We start from the raw sequence: 9180 nt of genomic DNA on the forward strand, positions 1-9180 counted from the left end.
TGCCTTGGTGAGTCAAGGTTGTAAACATCGTCTTAGGTCAGAAAGGATTATGAACCACACCTTTATTCCTTGTTTATTTGTTCTTTCATTGTAGCTTCTACTTTTCTCTTTTGAGTTTACTTTTTTATTTCTTGAAATAAGGACTTGCACATCCTATTTTTCAATACCCCTCTCTCTCTCTCGACGGTTTTAATACCAGGAGATTTCTAATTTGCCGATCCTTTACCACTCACCACCAGCCCAAAATTACCACGTGGCCTTTTGTTTACAAATGAGGAATGTATAACTACACATACGGAATACATGTAATGCTATATATCATAATTTTTTTAGGTGGATATAATGACAGTATATTTGGTATGAATGTTTTTGTGTGTGTGTGTGTTGTTGGGGGGGGGGGGGAACTTTGTATATATTTCCGATTTTTGCAAAAGAAAATAAATAATTATAATAATGTTCCTTTTTTTTCATAGGAATAAATTTACATAATCATACAGAGTCGAACGTAAAGAACATATTGTAGTTTGGTTTGATTTCTTTTCTGTCAAAGTGGTCCAATATAATTTCTTAATTTTCAATAAAGATTTCATTCATCTTATAGGTTTAAATCATACAAGTCTAATAATTTGGCTTTATTTATGCTAATAATAATAATAATAATAATAATAATAATAATAATAATAATAATAATAATAATAATAATAATAATAATAATAATAATGTTTTAACACAATAACATGCGAAGAAACGTATTTATTATTTATAATAAGATATAGACAAAGTTTATATTGCATGATTCATACAAAATTAAGTATATTTCTTTTTGTAATCCTTTTTTGTGTGGTAAGCTTCAAAGCACTCAGGATGTATTGCAGGTTGCCTGGTACAAGTTTTACAGTAATATTTTTTTTCTTTCCTTCCACCAGGTACACGTCTGTCACTGCATATAATGCATTCGACTGAGTGTTTCCTGTCTTGTTTGGCTATTATATGTAATTTTCCATTCAACCTTTCCTCATCATCAGATGTGCTTCTTCTTCCATTTTTAGCCGCATTCCTTACGTTTCCTACCAATTCTTTTACCAATTCTTTCCGGAACTGAAGATGAGTTAATACCATCAACCCTTTTGATTTCATATGAATACGATGGAGAATGAAACTATTCACTATGGCTACTTCTAAAAGGAAAAGGTAAATTTTTCTCCACATTTCAATGATTTTTGTAGGAAACAGTATGATGATATGTAATGATCTGCACGATCCACTCCTCCCATGTTAGATGTATATTCGGAAACCACCACTGGTTTTTCAATAACTTGTTCTACATTCCCTTTCATAATACGGTGATGTTGGATGGTTCTTGCGGTGTGGTATGTAGAGCACATAATGACGTCCCTCTTATTTTTCCAAGACAGAATATGGCATCGCTTGTTTTTCACATACGACCTTACTGTTCCTACTGATAATCTTTTTCTTTTCTTCACTTGAGGGGGAAGGCCTTTCCTATTCGTATTTATCGTTCCAGTGATGTGATTTTTTTTCTTCAGAGCTCCGCAGCTAGAGATAAGTTTGTAAAAAGACGATCCGTATAACATGGTATCCAGTTTTTTTCTCCTGTGGCACGCGTACGATGTCCACTAGTGTCAATACAATGCGAGTGGTGAAGAGATGACCAAGGCACTCGATAGTAGCTTTGCCGTAATACGGAATCAAACCTAATATATCCTGTCAGCGCATCGGCAATATCATATATTCTGATGCCCCATTTTGTTGGTTTTTTTACTGTCGTACATTTTGAATGCAGTCCTGCCTTGACACTGTGGAATCGTCGGTGCTTAGATGGCATAATAACGTAAGAACCGTTCAGATAAATATTCATGAACTTGTTTTACTTTTGACCTCCGAGATGCCATGAAGCTTTCGTCCACCCATTGCTTGGAAAACGAAGTCCCTTGATCTCTATTTCTGTGTAAAGTAATATTATTATTGTTCCATGAAAGGCCATCATTTCCTCCACGCTTATTTGTTGCCAGTTTTGCCATATAGATATTGTTGCAGAGGCCTTTTCCTACTTATCAGCTCCTCTGTGCAGTGATTCGTTTCAACTGCAATTGTTTGGAAAGTTCGCGTGTAAAAAAAAGCATGAAAAATTGCAAAGGAGTGTTGATAGTTTGATCAGGACAGTTGTATTTTGCTCTTCCTTTGAAAGTAAATATGGGTAATTTCATGCCTCTCTTCATCAAACTCTTCCCAGTTATTTACATTGTGGCCCAATTTTCGTAATTTGCGTCCTCGTCTTCTTCAGGGGCATAACCATACCGTCGGTGTATTCGTCCTCGCCTTCGTCAGGAGATTCTGCTTCCAGGTCTTCATTCACGATGATAAAGAATGGTTTTCATCGTATGTGGAAGGAGTGGCTAACGGTTCATCGTTTTCACTTGAACCATCTTCTGATTCCGAAGGCAATCCAAAAAGTATTCTAAGATTTCCTCTTCGTTTTCAAGAAACTTACCGGTGTCGGAGAGACATGATTAGCTCAGCAATGCGTTCGTTACTAATCAATTACAACTCGGCGAAACAAGAAGTCTGCCCTGTGTATGGTCATCTGAGTGTTTGGGTACCTGGATTTTGTAGGGGTACGGTATGGGATTAGCGGCTTATAGCGACCGAGAGGATTGTCAACCCTGAATAACTCGAAACAAACAGCAAATTTTGGCTGGTTTCCCCACGTTTTTGCGCCGAATAACATCGCGATATCTGCTATTCATTTAGCCAGTTCTTCTAAGAGGAAAATTGACATATAAAACACGTTTTTTTGTTCACGAAAATAACATTTCTTGAAAGATATAAAACCAAGTGTTATTCTGGAATTCTTACAAGATGGTAAACTTATTAGTCTGAACCTACCATTTGGAAAGCCGGCTGGAGCGCTAAGGGTTAAAACTATATTTGTATTGTTGTAATCTCTCAAAAATAGTCTTACTGGGAAACAAGGTCAGGTTAGGTATTTGAGGGAGAGTTTCCTCTGAAATAAATGAAATATCTACTGCAGTGTCAACTTGCATGGAAACATTAGTTCCATTCAAGGACAAATTACTAAAATACAATTATTTCCTTTGCGAAGAGAATCAATCTTGAAGACAAAGTCATCAAATGCCTCTCCCTGAGGCTGCGAAACATTGGGCATACCTTTTATAGATTTATGGTTAATGTTGGACCTACAAAAAAAAAAAAAAAATTTTTTGAAAAGTGACCATGTTTAGAATATTTCTTACATACCTTGCCAGTAGCAGACACTTATAATACTCCCTTTCAGTATGGCCTATACCTCCACACCTTTGACATAACTCATTGGATTTGTGTTTATTTATGGGAGCACTGCTGGGACCATTGTGGGTCCTCAGATTACCACCACCTTGAATTGGAAAAATTTAGTTACTCCTGTTTTGCTTAGAATACCTTGAAATGTTACTGTACCCATTTTGATTATATTTGTGGGAGAATCTTTGCTGAACAATATTGGAGCTAGAGCCAGTTTGCTCCCTAGGTCTGTCATTATGAAATGTACTCGTACCCTTATAATGACTTAATGAAGCTACATCTTTTGCAATGCTGCGATTTTGGTTTGGCCTATTCTCAACAACACTAGCTTGTGATTTAGGAATTTCCATGGTGGGTAATTTATCTAATGTTAACACCACTGTTTCCAACAACTTCCTTCTCAATTTAGGAGATGAACATTTTTCTATTGCTTTATCAATAAAAACATTCTCTGTGCCAGTGAATTCACAGGTTATAGCTAACACATCAGTACTTTCATTCACCAATTGGCCTACGTGTTTGAACTTAAATCTATCATACCGTTTATTCTCCTGTGGTGAAAAATAATTGTCTAGGGCCCTCAAGGCATCTCCTAGGATCTAGGGTGCCCATCAGCAGTGGAAGTGTTTCTATCACCTCATGAATGTCCACTGTTGCAGTGATGTAGCAATCAAACGTCTTCCTCCAAAGTTTCCACAACTGTGCGATGTTTGCAGGGTCTGCCGTTATGTTGAAGGCTGCAGGTTGGAAGATAGTCTAACGGCATGATGACTGCGTGATGATTAGGCTGTGTTGCTTCTGTGACCTCAGTCAATGATGATACGTCGATATCCTCAGTCGCCAATGATGGATGATTTTCTGGTCAATGTCTAACAATGGCACACATGGATTGGCCTAACCTACGTCAACCGTCTCCTATCCTGGACTATACAATAACTCTTACCTGGAAGGAAGTGATATAATCCTGTTACATGATGTTATACATTGAATCCTGTGTTGTTGTATCAGTCCCAATTACATATACCAATCATATTGATCCCATTTTCGTCGCTAATGATGGATGGTCGTGTGGTCAATGTCTAACAATGGCACACATGGGTTGGCTTAGCCTATGTCAACCATCTCCTATCCTGGGGTATACAATAACTATTACCTGGAGGGAAGTGATATATATAATCCTGTTACATAATGTTATACCTAATCCTGTTACATGATATTATACATAGAATCCTGGGTAATTCTAAGCCTGCATTCCGCAGTGAAGTAGACTATGGCAATTGATGTTTTCCTATGTTATTTTACTTACTTAACAAGAATTTAAGTCATATTTTTCTTGGACGACTGTAACTAAACCTTTATTTACCTCTGAAAACTACATGATGGTATGATGGTACCAAAGGGTGCGATGTACCGACGTCAGAGTTCAAAGGTAAACAACATATTAGTTACAGATGACCGTCACAATATTATCTTAACTTCTTGTAAAGCAAGTAAAATGACATAGGAAAACATCAACTACCATAGTCTAGTTCGGCCAAACCATATTCGGAGTTTTGGGGTGGGGCGGGGCAAAGAAACGTGAACATAGTTGCCATGTTTGAGTTCTGGTAGATGGTGCAGGATACATAACCTAGAGGGAGACATATGTTCGGCAGGGGGAAGATGGGTACTGGGAGGAGGGCACAGAATGGTACAAGTTGGTAAAGTGACACAGGATTGTTAGGTAGAAATATGGCGGTAAACAACAATTATCCAAAAAATAACAATTCACCTGATAATTACTAAAACTTACTAACACCAAACCACAATTGATCTAATTAATAATAGATAAGTATAGTTTGAGAACTTTACCTTACATGGGAGGATGGTCCGCCTTTATGAAATAGAATGCGTGGACTATCGTCTTCGATTCTTTGAAGTGTATCTTTGAATCTTAAAAGATACAGCCAAAATTCCTGACGAACCACAAACACAGATAGGTTTCCCCGATATTGAAGTTAGGTTTTCTGGATTACCTAACAGAAGTACTATTAAAGGTTAAAATACTGTCACATTGAGGCAGTGTAGAGTCATGTGTGTTAACACTAGGAATGACATCTGACTAGATAATAATGAAACGTGATCTTTGGGTATCAGATTCAGCAGTGCGTTGCTGCTGGTAAGAATTGTGGGCAGGTAATTGTGCGGGGGGGTGATTTCACGCATATATGAAACTGACGCTGTATTTGAAAAAGAAATGTGCAATACTGAATAAAAACAAACACAAATAGGTCTTGTGAATGAACGGACAATACGAAATCGGAAAGGCCAGTTTTGGCGGTAACGTGAACAATTAATGTGAGTAAAATTTTTAAAATGGTTTCTTTATTTCCATGAGACTAAAGATATTGTGTATTATTATCAAAGGAAATAATATTGCAATGAAATACTGTGGCTAGGAACACCCCACATTTTACATAATAGTTATGATTTCATACATACATAAAAATATATATTTTTATTTATAGGCTATACGTAAATTTACACATATTATTTAATTGAGTATAAATTATGAAATAGATAGAAGTTGGAGGCTAATGCTGGGAATAAGGAGCGAATGTTATCAAGATACAAGAATATTCATTATTATTATCATCACTGTCTATTTCTGTAAATGATAGCATTTTTCTATGGGACATGGTTTTGATAAACCAAAAAAAAAACAAAAAAAATTAAAAAGGATGACTAACATATTGTTACCATACTAACCTAACCGAACCTAGCAGAACGTGTGACCTGACCAGGGGGCTCTGCCACCGTACCCCTGCCTAAAAGGAAGAATAGCATAAAGGTTAGCATACTAACCTAACCTAACCTAGCCTAGAACATGTTACCTGACCAGGATGGCTCCACCCCCATAAAGAAAGGCAATCTTATAAGTATGACATATAGGTTAGGATACTAACCTAACCTAGTAGAACGTGTTACATGACCAGGGGGCAGAGACCCCTGTACCTCCTCTTAAAGAAAAGCAATCTTATAAGCGTAACATATAGGTTAGGATACTAACCGAACCTAACTCAACCTAACAGAATGTGTTACCTGACAGGGGGGGGGGGGTGTGCTCCACTCCCCTGTACACCCTCTTTAAGGAAAACAATCTTGGGTAACACATTACAATATTAACTTAACCAACCTAACCTAGTAGAACGTGTTACCTGAATGGGGGAGCCCCTCCTACCCCTCCTTAAAGAAAGATGATATAATGTAAATGTTATAACAATAAGTAAAAATTTATCCAAGATTTTGTTTTTTGGATGAGAAAGCCATGTAAAGGGAATATGTAAAAAAGAAGGGTGGAAAATGTGTAAATTGAAACCTCTGTAAAATGTAAAAATGTAATATGTGTAACTAAATGTGTAATAAGGTAAAATTTTAACAAAGGAATTATGGCGGAGCAATGCGTTTGTAAAACGATGGAACAAAAAAACAGGCCAGACGGAAAAATGGGAAAGAGTGACCAGTGTAACTAATCATGTATAAATCATGTATGAGATACCCCCAAGCAACCTTCAATTTCACGTCACTGACAGAAATGTATCAAAAACGTCCTAAAACTGCCTTCTCGTCCCACCCCTTAGGCATCTTTCAGGGGCCTGACCTCAATTGTAACGTAATATTGTAAGATACATATGGTAATGTTATGAAGTGAGAAAAAACAATCAGTACACATATTAAACAAATATTATGATAAACGGAACAGAAACAAAAGCTTGAAATAATACCTATAACACGATTAGAAAACAAACGAGGAAAAGGAATATAAGTAACTTAATGCATGAATCCCCCCAAAATCTTCCACTCGGTCCTATCGCAATATAGGGTTAATAATGCAACATGATTGTTAAGTACATGTACACCGCCCCCCCCCAACCCCCCCCAAGCCCCCCCCCCCCCAAAAAAAAAAAAAAAAAAAAAAAAAAAAAACTTTTCTCTCAACTTAGGATTCGGTGTCTAATACAAAAACGTTCCCTATAACATGCGCATTGCTCAGTTAGGGATATTTTGCGTTGTAAGTAGCAGTAGTAATAAGTGGATAAGGGATATGTAACGGCTCTATTATCGGTTTATTTATCGCTCCCTTTCAACTTGTATTTCGTGTTTTCAAATGCCATAAATAGGGAGAAATAACACAATAACACGGCAAAACCTTCCCCAAGTGTTTTACCCTACCCTAAACAAACCCCGAATTCCCATCGGTCCCCCTTGCACTAGGATAGAGTTCGAAGGTAAATTACAGATTATTACAGCCAGCCGACAAAATATTACTTTAAATTCTTCTTCAGAAGGTAAAATTCTATAGAAAAAAAACGTCAACTGCCACAGTGTTGTTCGCTGCGGAATACGGGCTTAGATCTACTGAATCCTTTGTTGTGGTATCAGTTCCAATTATATCCATCCATAGAATTTGATTTACATTTTTCGTCGAATTTAGGTTAATTGAAATTCATCGCTGACGAGCTTGGTTAGCGTGTATTTCTTTCTGTTATGAAGCAGGAATACAATGGCGGGCTCGTTTACATACTGGAAAACAATAAACAAAATCTGGGAAATACATCCTTCGATGCTAGCAACAAATAAAACACTCACTTGTGTACAAAGCATCACAATATAACATGGTGAATTACAATTTACATAAGCTTCACCAAAACTACAGAAAAAACAATCACTATTCTGCTTACTTATCTAACAGTTTTCACAGAGACTATGTAAGACTTGTTGTGTAGGTATGTCAGGTTGAAGGAATCGTTGATTGCACCATTTGATGCCCATTCCTTTACTGTACTCCACTTAGAGACATGGCTCATCAAAAAGTTGATAGAGAGAGAGAGAGAGAGTATGTAGGGCAGGGGTTGGGTGCGAGAAACAATATAAAAACTCCAATACTACTGCATTCTACTACTGCTACCACAACCATCTGAGCCTTCATTCATAAAGTATATAGGCATGATGACTAATAAAGCACGTCATACTACGGCATCAGTGAGTGGGAGGGCCGCCAATAATGATGTTTTACTAACCTTGATCTACCAGCCTGTTAGGTTTTAGCCAAGATTCCCTTTTAATTCTTTGATATCAATGATATGTGCCTTAATTATGAACATTAGATATCACTATATTTTTTGCCAATTAGTCTGTGGCTTCAAAAAGGTATTTCCAAAATACGATACATATCTGATGCTTTGGTAAAATGTTATCGATGGAAATTAATTACACACGGCCCTGAAATGAACAGTAGCTGATGCATCCGCCGTTACTCTGGGATGAAAAGGCGATTACCTTCCAGAGCAAGTAATCACCTGGGATCACTGCAATTTTATTCATCCGTCATGGCACATAGTTACGGAAAAGATGTTCGATTGTTACAATTTAAAGCATGGTTCACATGGATAAGATACAACAAGAATGGAGTTTGTGATAATATATTTACATGATATGACATAAGATACATGATGAACTACAACTGTTATCAATTTTTTTTAAAGCGCCTCATGATAACACATTTTTCGTTCTGCCATTAGGTGTGAAAATAGACTTTCAGGATTGCGAACTCTCGAACACCATACTTATAGTTGACCATGTGAAAACACTGGCACCTTCAGGTTTAAGCCTACAACTTCCAATAACTGACCTTGTGCTTGTTAATGCTCGTTGCAAGGGTCAGCGTTGAGGAGAATTGAAAGTGCTCGAACTCACATGTATCAGATTGGATAAGAGCAATTCGGGGTAATGAAACATGTACTCCCAACTTGCTTTGCCAATCAAATTCGTAGCTTCCAAGACTCTTGGCATCATCTTGATGATAAGGCGAGTTCCATT

The sequence above is a fragment of the Macrobrachium nipponense genome, chromosome 16 (genome assembly GCF_015104395.2).
Source record: "Macrobrachium nipponense isolate FS-2020 chromosome 16, ASM1510439v2, whole genome shotgun sequence".
NCBI lineage: Eukaryota > Metazoa > Arthropoda > Malacostraca > Decapoda > Palaemonidae > Macrobrachium > Macrobrachium nipponense.